The sequence below is a fragment of the Cajanus cajan genome, chromosome 7 (genome assembly GCF_000230855.2).
Source record: "Cajanus cajan strain Asha chromosome 7, NIPB_CcT2T_4, whole genome shotgun sequence".
NCBI lineage: Eukaryota > Viridiplantae > Streptophyta > Magnoliopsida > Fabales > Fabaceae > Cajanus > Cajanus cajan.
Genome location: NC_138523.1, coordinates 34,277,329 through 34,297,417, shown reverse-complemented (window position 1 = coordinate 34,297,417; position 20,089 = coordinate 34,277,329).

The following is a 20,089-nucleotide window of genomic DNA, read 5'->3' as shown; positions in this document are numbered from 1 at the left end:
GTCTTTATAATCCCCTATAGAAAACTTGACCTTCACTTGTTGATTCACCTCCAATTCCTCACCTTCATTGAGCCAATGAAGTTTATAAGGGTGAGGGTGAGGAATGGTGGTAAGGGCTAACTTGTTAACCAACCTTGTACTACAACAATTAGAACATGATCCACTATCAACAATGAGAGAACAAGTTCTTTTAGAAACCAAACATCTTGTATGAAAGATGTTCTCTCTTTGAGATAGTGAAGTGGGACAAGGTTGGCTTCCAAGAAGCCTTTTGATCATAAGAAGATCACCATCCACAGGATATAACTTTTCAATTTTAGGATCTTCCTCACTAGTCTCACTACCACTTGAAGTGGTAGAACTAGATTCATCAAGACTACTATAAATGTCTTGTCCTCTCAAAATCATGACCTTTTTAGTTGGACATTGAGAAGCTATATGGCCTCTCCCAAGACATTTAAAGCATTTGATGTCACTAGTTTTACTACTATAAGTGACAACATTTTTATCATTTTCTTTTTCTTTTTCTTGACTTTTACTAGAGCTTTTAGAAGAGTCATATTGTTTCAAATTTTTGTATGATTCCAAGCTATAGAAACCGAGACTACAAGTTAGCCAAAAATTAGATCAAAATTCAAGTAAATTTGAGAAACTAGTGCACTAGTCTTTAGGTTTTGGTTTGGATTTCTTTTGAACTCTTTTTCTTTTGAACATTAGGTCTTTAGGCTCTGTTTTAAACTCTGTTTTCCAGCCTCTTAACTCACTTTTTTTTTTTAATTTGAATCCACAAAAATTAGTGCACTAGAAGTAGGATTACACTTGAAATTTTGAGTCAAAATTTTTTTATAAGATTTTCAATGGAATGTGATTTGAAAACTTAAGAACACAAAGGAAACCTAACTCTAAGGAAACTTGCTAGGACTAATAGCAAATCATGAACACAATAAGGTAAAAGAAAAAGCACATATAGGTAGGCACATTAGAAGTATGACCGAATCAAAAAATGATGAACAATGTACTAAAAAACATTTAGGTCCACATGCTATTCAAGGAGTTTTTGAACATATAAGAACTAAACACAAAATCTAAGACAAAACATGGATTGAAAACCAAAATCTAATGCAAATGCATGAAGTCCAATCACGGACACATACAAGAATGGAGAGACTCAAATTAAATCAAAACAAGCACAAGCTAATAGGTCCTAAACATGTTGATTGTGGAAGAAAATTCAAAAACAATCAACCAATGGATCTTTGGAACAAAATGTGATTCAAAACATATAGATCCGAAAATAAACTCAAACAAGACAAGAAGAACACAATGAACACACTAGAACACAAGAAGAAACGGACTCAAAAGTGAAACAACTTATCTCCTTGAAGAACCTTGCTGTTGATACCAAAAATGATGGAAGAGGTTAGTGAGAAGTGATGAATGTTCTTCTCCTTAGCTCCTCCTAGCCACGGATCCTCTTCAAGGAGATATTACCGATTGAAATGGAACTTAATTGATGAAGGAACACGGATGGATGAAGGTTCAAGCCTTGGATGGAAGCATCCAAGCTCAAAGATCAATGGAAGACTCACTTCAAAGAGTAGGAAGAAGATGAACTCCCTAGGTTTTTGAGATGAATTCTCTAGAGGACTTTGAAAAGGAAATTCGGCTCTTGGCTCTCAAATTTCATATAAGGTTCAAAGTGAATACAAAAGGTGAAAGAATGGCTTAAGTATGCACGGAATTGTGACCCATAGGTGCCTAAACTAAAGCCTCACAAAATGGCGCCTAAAGTTTGAATTCAAATTTGAATTTTGAATTCAAACTTTGGTGCACATGTGTAAGTCCGAAAATTTAGGTACCAAGGTGCATTTAGGTGTGATTTGAGAGTCATTTAGGGTTAATTTGAGTGGCACATGTTCAGCCACCCATGGTGCTAAACATGTGACTCAAATGTAACTTAAATGACTTCCAAATTAAACCTAATTTAACCTAATTAGCATACTTTAGTATTCCTTGTATTTTCCTATTCTAATGATCTAATTACATTGGTCAAACAATTACAATGGAAAGGAAAAATTACAAGAATGAAAATGAGCCCAATATTGGGTACCAAAAGCCCAAAGACCCATGAAGCCCAAAACTAGGCCCAACTAGCCTAAAACCTAAAATGCTACTCTATGTGGTCCAAAATACAAGACCAAAATATATGATACCTATACTAACATGATGTATACAAAACATATGAAAATAGCTATAGCAAAATATGGCCCATGAAAAGTTCAACTTGGGCCTTCCCAGGCCCATCAGGCCCATTGGGCCCTGACTGGCCCAAACCTTCATGTCTAGCCAACTCCTCTTGGTTCTTTGAGTATGTCACCTCTTGCACTCCAAAGCATGATTCCATCATCCCCTCCCTCTTGAAAAGGATTTGTCCTCAAATCTCGAGGATGAATGGAAGAAGAAAAATTAACACCTACATATAAAACATGAAAGGAATAAGAAGTAACATGATAAGATAAAAGATCATGGATCCTAAGAGGAGTCCTAGTATCTAACCTAACAAAGAAAGATAAAATATTAGACTCTCTAGAAATAGGCTCCTCTTCTAAGCATAACCTAGAAGTAAAACCTAAAAATGTAAGAACACTATGACTAAGATAATAAAAAGACTGATTTTTAAACACTACAATATCTTGCCTAAAGTACCCTAAATGGTATCCTAGGCTTTTCCTAAAATATAAAGAAAATACTACTAAAAAACGTCCTAAACAATTTTGGATTTGATTGTTTATTAGATACTCATAGTCATATAATCTATTTTTGTCTTGTAGGGAAGGAAACATATTAAGTTCAAAAAAATAAGAACTTCCCATAAGATCAAACATAGAATATAGAATATTACAAGTTATATCTACTAAACAATGTAAACCGAAAATTGGGTGCTTTATGAAATCTAAAGAAATACTTCCTTCCTTGTGCACCTTCAAGGAAGTAGTATAAGGAGTAACACTAGGTATAGTCCACTCCTTCTTCACTATATCTCGAAGTTGAGAAGAATTCTTTACTTGAAATTCATTTTGTTCCTCATTCTCAACTTTAAGATAAGTGGCAGCATTAGGATAAGAGTCAAGACTTTTGTGAATAAAGAGAGTTCTTTTCAAGTCTTGTTTGGTCATAAAATAACTCTCTTTTGTCATAAAGGTCTTAGTGGAGTCCCCTTTATCCACACTCTTTCCTTCTTTCTTTTCTTTGTTTCTTTTCTTTTTCATTTGCTTTTGATCCTCAAACACTTGGGATGGTGTTAAAGGATTAAAAACAATTTCCTTATTTTTATGAGTGAAGGATATTTTGTTAGTGAGGCCATCATGTATAGTTTGTTTATCAAATTGTCATGGCCTACCAAGCAAAATATGACAAGCTTCCATAGGGATCACATCACATAAAACTTTGTCTTTATAATCCCCTATAGAAAACTTGACCTTCACTTGTTGATTCACCTCCAATTCCTCACCTTCATTGAGCCAATGAAGTTTATAAGGGTGAGGGTGAGGAATGGTGGTAAGGGCTAACTTGTTAACCAACCTTGTACTACAACAATTAGAACATGATCCACTATCAACAATGAGAGAACAAGTTCTTTTAGAAACCAAACATCTTGTATGAAAGATGTTCTCTCTTTGAGATAGTGAAGTGGGACAAGGTTGGCTTCCAAGAAGCCTTTTGATCATAAGAAGATCACCATCCACAGGATATAACTTTTCAATTTTAGGATCTTCCTCACTAGTCTCACTACCACTTGAAGTGGTAGAACTAGATTCATCAAGACTACTATAAATGTCTTGTCCTCTCAAAATCATGACCTTTTTAGTTGGACATTGAGAAGCTATATGGCCTCTCCCAAGACATTTAAAGCATTTGATGTCACTAGTTTTACTACTATAAGTGACAACATTTTTATCATTTTCTTTTTCTTTTTCTTGACTTTTACTAGAGCTTTTAGAAGAGTCATATTGTTTCAAATTTTTCTATGATTCCAAGCTATAGAAACCGAGACTACAAGTTAGCCAAAAATTAGATCAAAATTCAAGTAAATTTGAGAAACTAGTGCACTAGTCTTTAGGTTTTGGTTTGGATTTCTTTTGAACTCTTTTTCTTTTGAACATTAGGTCTTTAGGCTCTGTTTTAAACTCTGTTTTCCAGCCTCTTAACTCACTTTTTTTTTTTAATTTGAATCCACAAAAATTAGTGCACTAGAAGTAGGATTACACTTGAAATTTTGAGTCAAAATTTTTTTATAAGATTTTCAATGGAATGTGATTTGAAAACTTAAGAACACAAAGGAAACCTAACTCTAAGGAAACTTGCTAGGACTAATAGCAAATCATGAACACAATAAGGTAAAAGAAAAAGCACATATAGGTAGGCACATTAGAAGTATGACCGAATCAAAAAATGATGAACAATGTACTAAAAAACAATTAGGTCCACATGCTATTCAAGGAGTTTTTGAACATATAAGAAATAAACACAAAATCTAAGACAAAACATGGATTAAAAACCAAAATCTAATGCAAATGCATGAAGTCCAATCACGGACACATACAAGAATGGAGAGACTCAAATTAAATCAAAACAAGCACAAGCTAATAGGTCCTAAACATGTTGATTGTGGAAGAAAATTCAAAAACAATCAACCAATGGATCTATGGAACAAAATGTGATTCAAAACATATAGATCCGAAAATAAACTCAAACAAGACAAGAAGAACACAATGAACACACTAGAACACAAGAAGAAACAGACTCAAAAGTGAAACAACTTATCTCCTTGAAGAACCTTGCTCTTGATACCAAAAATGATGGAAGAGGTTAGTGAGAAGTGATGAATGTTCTTCTCCTTAGCTCCTCCTAGCCACGGATCCTCTTCAAGGAGATATTACCGAATGAAATGGAACTTAATTGATGAAGGAACACGGATGGATGAAGGTTCAAGCCTTGGATGGAAGCATCCAAGCTCAAAGATCAATGGAAGACTCACTTCAAAGAGTAGGAAGAAGATGAACTCCCTAGGTTTTTGAGATGAATTCTCTAGAGGACTTTGAAAAGGAAATTCGGCTCTTGGCTCTCAAATTTCATATAAGGTTCAAAGTGAATACAAAAGGTGAAAGAATGGCTTAAGTATGCACGGAATTGTGACCCATAGGTGCCTAAACTAAAGCCTCACAAAATGGCGCCTAAAGTTTGAATTCAAATTTGAATTTTGAATTCAAACTTTGGTGCACATGTGTAAGTCCGAAAATTTAGGTACCAAGGTGCATTTAGGTGTGATTTGAGAGTCATTTAGGGTTAATTTGAGTGGCACATGTTCAGTCACCCATGGTGCTAAACATGTGACTCAAATGTAACTTAAATGACTTCCAAATTAAACCTAATTTAACCTAATTAGCATACTTTAGTATTCCTTGTATTTTCCTATTCTAATGATCTAATTACATTGGTCAAACAATTACAATGGAAAGGAAAAATTACAAGAATGAAAATGAGCCCAATATTGGGTACCAAAAGCCCAAAGACCCATGAAGCCCAAAACTAGGCCCAACTAGCCTAAAACCTAAAATGCTACTCTATGTGGTCCAAAATACAAGACCACAATATATGATACCTATACTAACATGATGTATACAAAACATATGAAAATAGCTATAGCAAAATATGGCCCATGAAAAGTTCAACTTGGGCCTTCCCAGGCCCATCAGGCCCATTGGGCCCTGACTGGCCCAAACCTTCATGTCTAGCCAACTCCTCTTGGTTCTTTGAGTATGTCACCTCTTGCACTCCAAAGCATGATTCCATCATCCCCTCCCTCTTGAAAAGGATTTGTCCTCAAATCTCGAGGATGAATGGAAGAAGAAAAATTAACACCTACATATAAAACATGAAAGGAATAAGAAGTAACATGATAAGATAAAAAGATCATGGATCCTAAGAGGAGTCCTAGTATCTAACCTAACAAAGAAAGATAAAATATTAGACTCTCTAGAAATAGGCTCCTCTTCTAAGCATAACCTAGAAGTAAAACCTAAAAATGTAAGAACACTATGACTAAGACAATAAAAAGACTGATTTTTAAACACTACAATATCTTGCCTAAAGTACCCTAAATGGTATCCTAGGCTTTTCCTAAAATATAAAGAAAATACTACTAAAAAACGTCCTAAACAATTTTGGATTTGATTGTTTATTAGATACTCATAGTCATATAATCTATTTTTGTCTTGTAGGGAAGGAAACATATTAAGTTCAAAAAAATAAGAACTTCCCATAAGATCAAACATAGAATATAGAATATTACAAGTTATATCTACTAAACAATGTAAACCGAAAATTGGGTGCTTTATGAAATCTAAAGAAATACTTCCTTCCTTGTGCACCTTCAAGGAAGTAGTATAAGGAGTAACACTAGGTATAGTCCACTCCTTCTTCACTATATCTCGAAGTTGAGAAGAATTCTTTACTTGAAATTCATTTTGTTCCTCATTCTCAACTTTAAGATAAGTGGCAACATTAGGATAAGAGTCAAGACTTTTGTGAATAAAGAGAGTTCTTTTCAAGTCTTGTTTGGTCATAAAATAACTCTCTTTTGTCATAAAGGTCTTAGTGGAGTCCCCTTTATCCACACTCTTTCCTTCTTTCTTTTCTTTGTTTCTTTTCTTTTTCATTTGCTTTTGATCCTCAAACACTTGGGATGGTGTTAAAGGATTAAAAACAATTTCCTTATTTTTATGAGTGAAGGATATTTTGTTAGTGAGGCCATCATGTATAGTTTGTTTATCAAATTGCCATGGCCTACCAAGCAAAATATGACAAGCTTCCATAGGGATCACATCACATAAAACTTTGTCTTTATAATCCCCTATAGAAAACTTGACCTTCACTTGTTGATTCACCTCCAATTCCTCACCTTCATTGAGCCAATGAAGTTTATAAGGGTGAGGGTGAGGAATGGTGGTAAGGGCTAACTTGTTAACCAACCTTGTACTACAACAATTAGAACATGATCCACTATCAACAATGAGAGAACAAGTTCTTTTAGAAACCAAACATCTTGTATGAAAGATGTTCTCTCTTTGAGATAGTGAAGTGGGACAAGGTTGGCTTCCAAGAAGCCTTTTGATCATAAGAAGATCACCATCCACAGGATATAACTTTTCAATTTTAGGATCTTCCTCACTAGTCTCACTACCACTTGAAGTGGTAGAACTAGATTCATCAAGACTACTATAAATGTCTTGTCCTCTCAAAATCATGACCTTTTTAGTTGGACATTGAGAAGCTATATGGCCTCTCCCAAGACATTTAAAGCATTTGATGTCACTAGTTTTACTACTATAAGTGACAACATTTTTATCATTTTCTTTTTCTTTTTCTTGACTTTTACTAGAGCTTTTAGAAGAGTCATATTGTTTCAAATTTTTCTATGATTCCAAGCTATAGAAACCGAGACTACAAGTTAGCCAAAAATTAGATCAAAATTCAAGTAAATTTGAGAAACTAGTGCACTAGTCTTTAGGTTTTGGTTTGGATTTCTTTTGAACTCTTTTTCTTTTGAACATTAGGTCTTTAGGCTCTGTTTTAAACTCTGTTTTCCAGCCTCTTAACTCACTTTTTTTTTTTAATTTGAATCCACAAAAATTAGTGCACTAGAAGTAGGATTACACTTGAAATTTTGAGTCAAAATTTTTTTATAAGATTTTCAATGGAATGTGATTTGAAAACTTAAGAACACAAAGGAAACCTAACTCTAAGGAAACTTGCTAGGACTAATAGCAAATCATGAACACAATAAGGTAAAAGAAAAAGCACATATAGGTAGGCACATTAGAAGTATGACCGAATCAAAAAATGATGAACAATGTACTAAAAAACAATTAGGTCCACATGCTATTCAAGGAGTTTTTGAACATATAAGAACTAAACACAAAATCTAAGACAAAACATGGATTGAAAACCAAAATCTAATGCAAATGCATGAAGTCCAATCACGGACACATACAAGAATGGAGAGACTCAAATTAAATCAAAACAAGCACAAGCTAATAGGTCCTAAACATGTTGATTGTGGAAGAAAATTCAAAAACAATCAACCAATGGATCTATGGAACAAAATGTGATTCAAAACATATAGATCCGAAAATAAACTCAAACAAGACAAGAAGAACACAATGAACACACTAGAACACAAGAAGAAACGGACTCAAAAGTGAAACAACTTATCTCCTTGAAGAACCTTGCTGTTGATACCAAAAATGATGGAAGAGGTTAGTGAGAAGTGATGAATGTTCTTCTCCTTAGCTCCTCCTAGCCACGGATCCTCTTCAAGGAGATATTACCGATTGAAATGGAACTTAATTGATGAAGGAACACGGATGGATGAAGGTTCAAGCCTTGGATGGAAGCATCCAAGCTCAAAGATCAATGGAAGACTCACTTCAAAGAGTAGGAAGAAGATGAACTCCCTAGGTTTTTGAGATGAATTCTCTAGAGGACTTTGAAAAGGAAATTCGGCTCTTGGCTCTCAAATTTCATATAAGGTTCAAAGTGAATACAAAAGGTGAAAGAATGGCTTAAGTATGCACGGAATTGTGACCCATAGGTGCCTAAACTAAAGCCTCACAAAATGGCGCCTAAAGTTTGAATTCAAATTTGAATTTTGAATTCAAACTTTGGTGCACATGTGTAAGTCCGAAAATTTAGGTACCAAGGTGCATTTAGGTGTGATTTGAGAGTCATTTAGGGTTAATTTGAGTGGCACATGTTCAGCCACCCATGGTGCTAAACATGTGACTCAAATGTAACTTAAATGACTTCCAAATTAAACCTAATTTAACCTAATTAGCATACTTTAGTATTCCTTGTATTTTCCTATTCTAATGATCTAATTACATTGGTCAAACAATTACAATGGAAAGGAAAAATTAAAAGAATGAAAATGAGCCCAATATTGGGTACCAAAAGCCCAAAGACCCATGAAGCCCAAAACTAGGCCCAACTAGCCTAAAACCTAAAATGCTACTCTATGTGGTCCAAAATACAAGACCAAAATATATGATACCTATACTAACATGATGTATACAAAACATATGAAAATAGCTATAGCAAAATATGGCCCATGAAAAGTTCAACTTGGGCCTTCCCAGGCCCATCAGGCCCATTGGGCCCTGACTGGCCCAAACCTTCATGTCTAGCCAACTCCTCTTGGTTCTTTGAGTATGTCACCTCTTGCACTCCAAAGCATGATTCCATCATCCCCTCCCTCTTGAAAAGGATTTGTCCTCAAATCTCGAGGATGAATGGAAGAAGAAAAATTAACACCTACATATAAAACATGAAAGGAATAAGAAGTAACATGATAAGATAAAAGATCATGGATCCTAAGAGGAGTCCTAGTATCTAACCTAACAAAGAAAGATAAAATATTAGACTCTCTAGAAATAGACTCCTCTTCTAAGCATAACCTAGAAGTAAAACCTAAAAATGTAAGAACACTATGACTAAGATAATAAAAAGACTGATTTTTAAACACTACAATATCTTGCCTAAAGTACCCTAAATGGTATCCTAGGCTTTTCCTAAAATATAAAGAAAATACTACTAAAAAACGTCCTAAACAATTTTGGATTTGATTGTTTATTAGATACTCATAGTCATATAATCTATTTTTGTCTTGTAGGGAAGGAAACATATTAAGTTCAAAAAAATAAGAACTTCCCATAAGATCAAACATAGAATATAGAATATTACAAGTTATATCTACTAAACAATGTAAACCGAAAATTGGGTGCTTTATGAAATCTAAAGAAATACTTCCTTCCTTGTGCACCTTCAAGGAAGTAGTATAAGGAGTAACACTAGGTATAGTCCACTCCTTCTTCACTATATCTCGAAGTTGAGAAGAATTCTTTACTTGAAATTCATTTTGTTCCTCATTCTCAACTTTAAGATAAGTGGCAGCATTAGGATAAGAGTCAAGACTTTTGTGAATAAAGAGAGTTCTTTTCAAGTCTTGTTTGGTCATAAAATAACTCTCTTTTGTCATAAAGGTCTTAGTGGAGTCCCCTTTATCCACACTCTTTCCTTCTTTCTTTTCTTTGTTTCTTTTCTTTTTCATTTGCTTTTGATCCTCAAACACTTGGGATGGTGTTAAAGGATTAAAAACAATTTCCTTATTTTTATGAGTGAAGGATATTTTGTTAGTGAGGCCATCATGTATAGTTTGTTTATCAAATTGTCATGGCCTACCAAGCAAAATATGACAAGCTTCCATAGGGATCACATCACATAAAACTTTGTCTTTATAATCCCCTATAGAAAACTTGACCTTCACTTGTTGATTCACCTCCAATTCCTCACCTTCATTGAGCCAATGAAGTTTATAAGGGTGAGGGTGAGGAATGGTGGTAAGGGCTAACTTGTTAACCAACCTTGTACTACAACAATTAGAACATGATCCACTATCAACAATGAGAGAACAAGTTCTTTTAGAAACCAAACATCTTGTATGAAAGATGTTCTCTCTTTGAGATAGTGAAGTGGGACAAGGTTGGCTTCCAAGAAGCCTTTTGATCATAAGAAGATCACCATCCACAGGATATAACTTTTCAATTTTAGGATCTTCCTCACTAGTCTCACTACCACTTGAAGTGGTAGAACTAGATTCATCAAGACTACTATAAATGTCTTGTCCTCTCAAAATCATGACCTTTTTAGTTGGACATTGAGAAGCTATATGGCCTCTCCCAAGACATTTAAAGCATTTGATGTCACTAGTTTTACTACTATAAGTGACAACATTTTTATCATTTTCTTTTTCTTTTTCTTGACTTTTACTAGAGCTTTTAGAAGAGTCATATTGTTTCAAATTTTTCTATGATTCCAAGCTATAGAAACCGAGACTACAAGTTAGCCAAAAATTAGATCAAAATTCAAGTAAATTTGAGAAACTAGTGCACTAGTCTTTAGGTTTTGGTTTGGATTTCTTTTGAACTCTTTTTCTTTTGAACATTAGGTCTTTAGGCTCTGTTTTAAACTCTGTTTTCCAGCCTCTTAACTCACTTTTTTTTTTTAATTTGAATCCACAAAAATTAGTGCACTAGAAGTAGGATTACACTTGAAATTTTGAGTCAAAATTTTTTTATAAGATTTTCAATGGAATGTGATTTGAAAACTTAAGAACACAAAGGAAACCTAACTCTAAGGAAACTTGCTAGGACTAATAGCAAATCATGAACACAATAAGGTAAAAGAAAAAGCACATATAGGTAGGCACATTAGAAGTATGACCGAATCAAAAAATGATGAACAATGTACTAAAAAACAATTAGGTCCACATGCTATTCAAGGAGTTTTTGAACATATAAGAAATAAACACAAAATCTAAGACAAAACATGGATTAAAAACCAAAATCTAATGCAAATGCATGAAGTCCAATCACGGACACATACAAGAATGGAGAGACTCAAATTAAATCAAAACAAGCACAAGCTAATAGGTCCTAAACATGTTGATTGTGGAAGAAAATTCAAAAACAATCAACCAATGGATCTATGGAACAAAATGTGATTCAAAACATATAGATCCGAAAATAAACTCAAACAAGACAAGAAGAACACAATGAACACACTAGAACACAAGAAGAAACAGACTCAAAAGTGAAACAACTTATCTCCTTGAAGAACCTTGCTCTTGATACCAAAAATGATGGAAGAGGTTAGTGAGAAGTGATGAATGTTCTTCTCCTTAGCTCCTCCTAGCCACGGATCCTCTTCAAGGAGATATTACCGAATGAAATGGAACTTAATTGATGAAGGAACACGGATGGATGAAGGTTCAAGCCTTGGATGGAAGCATCCAAGCTCAAAGATCAATGGAAGACTCACTTCAAAGAGTAGGAAGAAGATGAACTCCCTAGGTTTTTGAGATGAATTCTCTAGAGGACTTTGAAAAGGAAATTCGGCTCTTGGCTCTCAAATTTCATATAAGGTTCAAAGTGAATACAAAAGGTGAAAGAATGGCTTAAGTATGCACGGAATTGTGACCCATAGGTGCCTAAACTAAAGCCTCACAAAATGGCGCCTAAAGTTTGAATTCAAATTTGAATTTTGAATTCAAACTTTGGTGCACATGTGTAAGTCCGAAAATTTAGGTACCAAGGTGCATTTAGGTGTGATTTGAGAGTCATTTAGGGTTAATTTGAGTGGCACATGTTCAGCCACCCATGGTGCTAAACATGTGACTCAAATGTAACTTAAATGACTTCCAAATTAAACCTAATTTAACCTAATTAGCATACTTTAGTATTCCTTGTATTTTCCTATTCTAATGATCTAATTACATTGGTCAAACAATTACAATGGAAAGGAAAAATTACAAGAATGAAAATGAGCCCAATATTGGGTACCAAAAGCCCAAAGACCCATGAAGCCCAAAACTAGGCCCAACTAGCCTAAAACCTAAAATGCTACTCTATGTGGTCCAAAATACAAGACCACAATATATGATACCTATACTAACATGATGTATACAAAACATATGAAAATAGCTATAGCAAAATATGGCCCATGAAAAGTTCAACTTGGGCCTTCCCAGGCCCATCAGGCCCATTGGGCCCTGACTGGCCCAAACCTTCATGTCTAGCCAACTCCTCTTGGTTCTTTGAGTATGTCACCTCTTGCACTCCAAAGCATGATTCCATCATCCCCTCCCTCTTGAAAAGGATTTGTCCTCAAATCTCGAGGATGAATGGAAGAAGAAAAATTAACACCTACATATAAACCATGAAAGGAATAAGAAGTAACATGATAAGATAAAAAGATCATGGATCCTAAGAGGAGTCCTAGTATCTAACCTAACAAAGAAAGATAAAATATTAGACTCTCTAGAAATAGGCTCCTCTTCTAAGCATAACCTAGAAGTAAAACCTAAAAATGTAAGAACACTATGACTAAGACAATAAAAAGACTGATTTTTAAACACTACAATATCTTGCCTAAAGTACCCTAAATGGTATCCTAGGCTTTTCCTAAAATATAAAGAAAATACTACTAAAAAACGTCCTAAACAATTTTGGATTTGATTGTTTATTAGATACTCATAGTCATATAATCTATTTTTGTCTTGTAGGGAAGGAAACATATTAAGTTCAAAAAAATAAGAACTTCCCATAAGATCAAACATAGAATATAGAATATTACAAGTTATATCTACTAAACAATGTAAATCGAAAATTGGGTGCTTTATGAAATCTAAAGAAATACTTCCTTCCTTGTGCACCTTCAAGGAAGTAGTATAAGGAGTAACACTAGGTATAGTCCACTCCTTCTTCACTATATCTCGAAGTTGAGAAGAATTCTTTACTTGAAATTCATTTTGTTCCTCATTCTCAACTTTAAGATAAGTGGCAGCATTAGGATAAGAGTCAAGACTTTTGTGAATAAAGAGAGTTCTTTTCAAGTCTTGTTTGGTCATAAAATAACTCTCTTTTGTCATAAAGGTCTTAGTGGAGTCCCCTTTATCCACACTCTTTCCTTCTTTCTTTTCTTTGTTTCTTTTCTTTTTCATTTGCTTTTGATCCTCAAACACTTGGGATGGTGTTAAAGGATTAAAAACAATTTCCTTATTTTTATGAGTGAAGGATATTTTGTTAGTGAGGCCATCATGTATAGTTTGTTTATCAAATTGCCATGGCCTACCAAGCAAAATATGACAAGCTTCCATAGGGATCACATCACATAAAACTTTGTCTTTATAATCCCCTATAGAAAACTTGACCTTCACTTGTTGATTCACCTCCAATTCCTCACCTTCATTGAGCCAATGAAGTTTATAAGGGTGAGGGTGAGGAATGGTGGTAAGGGCTAACTTGTTAACCAACCTTGTACTACAACAATTAGAACATGATCCACTATCAACAATGAGAGAACAAGTTCTTTTAGAAACCAAACATCTTGTATGAAAGATGTTCTCTCTTTGAGATAGTGAAGTGGGACAAGGTTGGCTTCCAAGAAGCCTTTTGATCATAAGAAGATCACCATCCACAGGATATAACTTTTCAATTTTAGGATCTTCCTCACTAGTCTCACTACCACTTGAAGTGGTAGAACTAGATTCATCAAGACTACTATAAATGTCTTGTCCTCTCAAAATCATGACCTTTTTAGTTGGACATTGAGAAGCTATATGGCCTCTCCCAAGACATTTAAAGCATTTGATGTCACTAGTTTTACTACTATAAGTGACAACATTTTTATCATTTTCTTTTTCTTTTTCTTGACTTTTACTAGAGCTTTTAGAAGAGTCATATTGTTTCAAATTTTTCTATGATTCCAAGCTATAGAAACCGAGACTACAAGTTAGCCAAAAATTAGATCAAAATTCAAGTAAATTTGAGAAACTAGTGCACTAGTCTTTAGGTTTTGGTTTGGATTTCTTTTGAACTCTTTTTCTTTTGAACATTAGGTCTTTAGGCTCTGTTTTAAACTCTGTTTTCCGGCCTCTTAACTCACTTTTTTTTTTTAATTTGAATCCACAAAAATTAGTGCACTAGAAGTAGGATTACACTTGAAATTTTGAGTCAAAATTTTTTTATAAGATTTTCAATGGAATGTGATTTGAAAACTTAAGAACACAAAGGAAACCTAACTCTAAGGAAACTTGCTAGGACTAATAGCAAATCATGAACACAATAAGGTAAAAGAAAAAGCACATATAGGTAGGCACATTAGAAGTATGACCGAATCAAAAAATGATGAACAATGTACTAAAAAACAATTAGGTCCACATGCTATTCAAGGAGTTTTTGAACATATAAGAACTAAACACAAAATCTAAGACAAAACATGGATTGAAAACCAAAATCTAATGCAAATGCATGAAGTCCAATCACGGACACATACAAGAATGGAGAGACTCAAATTAAATCAAAACAAGCACAAGCTAATAGGTCCTAAACATGTTGATTGTGGAAGAAAATTCAAAAACAATCAACCAATGGATCTATGGAACAAAATGTGATTCAAAACATATAGATCCGAAAATAAACTCAAACAAGACAAGAAGAACACAATGAACACACTAGAACACAAGAAGAAACGGACTCAAAAGTGAAACAACTTATCTCCTTGAAGAACCTTGCTCTTGATACCAAAAATGATGGAAGAGGTTAGTGAGAAGTGATGAATGTTCTTCTCCTTAGCTCCTCCTAGCCACGGATCCTCTTCAAGGAGATATTACCGAATGAAATGGAACTTAATTGATGAAGGAACACGGATGGATGAAGGTTCAAGCCTTGGTTGGAAGCATCCAAGCTCAAAGATCAATGGAAGACTCACTTCAAAGAGTAGGAAGAAGATGAACTCCCTAGGTTTTTGAGATGAATTCTCTAGAGGACTTTGAAAAGGAAATTCGGCTCTTGGCTCTCAAATTTCATATAAGGTTCAAAGTGAATACAAAAGGTGAAAGAATGGCTTAAGTATGCACGGAATTGTGACCCATAGGTGCCTAAACTAAAGCCTCACAAAATGGCGCCTAAAGTTTGAATTCAAATTTGAATTTTGAATTCAAACTTTGGTGCACATGTGTAAGTCCTAAAATTTAGGTACCAAGGTGCATTTAGGTGTGATTTGAGAGTCATTTAGGGTTAATTTGAGTGGCACATGTTCAGCCACCCATGGTGCTAAACATGTGACTCAAATGTAACTTAAATGACTTCCAAATTAAACCTAATTTAACCTCATTAGCATACTTTAGTATTCCTTGTATTTTCCTATTCTAATGACCTAATTACATTGGTCAAACAATTACAATGGAAAGGAAAAATTACAAGAATGAAAATGAGCCCAATATTGGGTACCAAAAGCCCAAAGGCCCATGAAGCCCAAAACTAGGCCCAACTAGCCTAAAACCTAAAATGCTACTCTATGTGGTCCAAAATACAAGACCAAAATATATGATACCTATACTAACATGATGTATACAAAACATATGAAAATAGCTATAACAAAATATGGCCCATGAAAAGTTCAACTTGGGCCTTCCCAGGCCCATCAGGCCCATTGGGCCCTGACTGGCCCAAACCTTCATGTCTAGCCAACTCCTCTTGGTTCTTTGAGTATGTCACCTCTTGCACTCCAAAGCATGATTCCATCACACCACATCAATATGAACAATGCACTTTCCTTATATACTCTCAACCTCACGCCGTTTAGTTTATATTAAGCCAAGGTTGAATTCGAACCTTGGTACAATTTCTATTCAGCCAAGGTCGAACTCGAACCTTGGTACAATTTACATTAAGCCAAGGTCGAATTCGAACCTTGGCACGATTCATATTAAGCCATGGTCGAATTCGAACCTTGGTACGATTTCTATTAAGCCAAGGTCGAATTCGAACCTTGGTACAATTTACATTAAGCCAAGGTCGAATTCTAACCTTGGCACGATTCATATTAAGCCAAGGTGATGGAACTAGGTGAGGAGATTGATGATTCCTTCACTTGCTCCATGCTTAGTGTTGAAGATTGAAGAATCTACATCTGGAAGATGTTCCCTAGAAGTTTTAGTTTTGATGTTTTGCTCATGTTGCTTTTTATTTTAAGCCTATGTCAAAAGGATAATGTATTGATTGTTTAAAAGATTAGGCTTGTATGTGTTTGTTTGTTATGTGTTAAAAATTAGTAATTAACATGAAGGTGAAAATATCATAATACTCATTTTTCTTATTTCATTCATTGTTGAGAACATGAAGTATTAATTTACTGAGTGTTTGAGACTTTAAATGAAAACTTGAAAACATCAGAAATTTTCTGAGTTAAGGAATAGATTACCTGAACTGGTAATAGATTACCTGACTCATGTTGAAAAACTGATTGATACTGGAATAATCGATTACCATATGTGGTAATAGATTACCAAACTGATTCTGATGATTTCAAGAGGAAAAAGGATCGTGTTAATCGATTACCTCTTTAAAGTAATCGATTACCTCTGTTCCAAATGTAAGTTTTGTGTTATTTTGGCATCGTGTTAATCGGTTACCATGTTAGGTAATAGATTAAAACAGGAGCTGAAACAATTAGTTCAGTTATTCTAACTCGTGGTAATAGATTACCATCACAGGTAATAGATTATCTCCGTTATGAATATAACTGAAATAACTGTTTCCTTGCACATGAAAATTGTCTTTAAATAAGATTAAAACTGAAGCTTTTAAAAGAGAATTTTCACACACGGAAAGAAGAGAAATACTTACACGAACAAGAGAGACTTTTTTTTTTGAATACACATTACTGCAAAAGAGAAAAAGATTTTCTGAAAAAGAAAGAAAGAACATATCTGCTGAAAATCAACTTTTGGAAAAAGAAGTGTGCAAGATCAATTCAAGAAGATGAAGTTCATATAGAAAATTCATTCTAAACTGGTTTACGTTGTTGAAGATCATATCTACACGAACAGGTGTACTCGTTTCTGATCTTTTGTTATTGTTTGAATGGTTTTAACTCTTGAGATTAGAGAATCTCTGGAAGAGTTGTGTAAAGAGAAATCTTGAGATAGGTTTTTCTCAAGTAGGATATTGTGGGATCAATATTCTTGGGTTATATGTTTCTTGTGGAGTCAAGAAATGGTTTGTTAATCTTGTGGGTGTCAAGATTTGCTTGTTAAATTCATTGATTGGATATTGCTTGTGCAGGGTGCATGTAAAGAATATCAATAGTGGATTTGACTGGATTTAGAGGTGTATCTAAATCTGAAACTGGATGTAGGCCTTTGGATGGCTGAACCAGTATATATCTTGGTGCATGATTTTCTTAACTCTTACACTCTTTACATTCTGTATAAGTTTCTTGATTAATGTTGTATGAAGAAAAACATTATCTGCAGAAACTGAACTTTAAAGATTCTTGGTAATTGATAAATTCAATCTTTACATATCTTGTATTAATTGTGTTATTCAAATCTTGTTGGATAAGCTGTGCATATATAACTCTGAATTACTTTTTATGTTTAAAGGTTTGTTTTAAATCAAGATTTGTTTGGTAAAGATTTAGAAAGCAAACAAGAAAAGGAAAACTAACATAGAATCTATTCAACCCCCCCTTCTAGATTCTAACCGTAGGGACCAACACTTAGGACCGTGAATGCTATTGAGGTTAAGACTCCAATGACTCTTTGAAGCTCCTTGAAGTGTTCTTCAATGGAGAAGAAGCCTTGAAGTGGCTCGGTTACTCCTTAGCTTGAGGTAGAAGCTTAAGGAACCAAGGTAAGGTTGAAGCACCTTTGGAGAGAACTTAGGAGAGAAAGTTCTCTTCGGTTTTTGTGACTCTTGATTTAGAGAGAAAATTCAGATTTCATTTCTCAAATTGGTCAAAAGTGTTTTACAATCAAAGAATTACAAGTTTATAGGAGTAGGAAACTTAGAGAGCAAGCTAGTCTTGACCATGGTTCACTAGGAACCATGGTTGAGTCTAGATAAACCGTCCAAGGTCAAGAGGCTTGGAGAGCAAGCTTCTCACTTGGCTTGCTTGGTAAGCTAGCCAAGGAGAAGCTTGTGCTTCAAGCTTCCAAGCTTAAGAAACTCCATGAATTTTGTCCAAGTGTGAACACAAGTGTTCACACAAGTGTGAACACACTTCTAAGGTGGGTGGCTTCTTGGAATTAATTTACTCCTTTTGATTTGAAAATGGTTAATTTGGTTTAGTTAGGTTCATTCAATGGGAATGGAACCTAGCTAAATCAAATCTATGAAAAATTAGGAGTAAAATGAGTCCAATATGAAAAATTTAGCCTAGGACCACCTTTGGCTAAATTGCTAGGAGCACTCTCTAGCTTACTAAGGACACTCTCTAATTTGCTAATGCCACTCCTACTAGAAAACTAAGAAAAGAATGTATTTCTAGGTTAGGTTAAATGGAGTCAAAGTGTCCAAGTAACCTACCCTAGAATCAATATACAATAGCTACTAAAAAGGGAAATAAAGTGCCTTACAAATACAAAGGCAAAAATAACCTATACAAAAGAAACTATGTACAAGATATTTACAACATATGAAAAAGGTCTTCAAAATCATCCCATTCCTCTTGGTTCTTTTAATGTATCTCCTCTTGGATTCCTTGGCCTTGGCCATAATCTATCATCCCCTCCCTCTTGAAAAGGATTTGACCTCAAATCTCGAGGGTCTTCATGATGATCATCCACACCTACAAATATATAATACCATTCATTAGAGGTGATATTGTCAATCAATAAATGTGAAAGGTATATCCTAAGAGGAATCCTTTCATAGAACCTAAAGAAATTGATGATACTAGACCTTCTAAAATAATGAATAGGATTCTCTCCTAAACATAGTCTAGGTATATTACTAAACCCTAAGAAAGTGCTAAAACTAAGACTATAACACACTAAAGACTTAATCCTAAAAACTAGAACATCTTGCCTAAAGTACCCTATGTGGTAACCTAGGCATTTCCTAGAAAATAAGGAAAATACTACTAAGAAATTTCCTAAACAATTTTGGATTATATTATTTGTTGGATAGTTATGAAAAGAATTTGTCACAAGGAACCTTGAAGGTTCAGATGTTATATCCAACAAATAATATATTCCATAAATTGGGTGCATTACTGACACAACTAAAGTAGGAAAAGTCCTACACAAACGAAGGCTATCTACCTTGGGCACCACCAAGGAAGTAGCATGAGAAGTGGAACTAAGTGAAGTCCACTTCTCCTTCACCAAATCTTGAAGTTGAGACTCTTTTTCTTTAAAAATAATGGATTTATGAATCTCCTCCTCAAGACTAGTGGCAGAATGAGGGCAAGAGTTAAGATCTTTATGAATAAAGAGAATTTTTTTCATAGGATTTTTAGTACTAAAACAATTCTCTTTAATCACAAATCCTTTAGAGGATATTTCTTCCTCTTTACTCTTCCCTGCACAAAGCTCTTTCTTTTTTTCTATTTCTTCTTTTGTTTTGATTTTCATTTTTCTTCTTCTTTTGTGTTTTCTCATGTCTTCTTTCAATTTTTCTTCTTC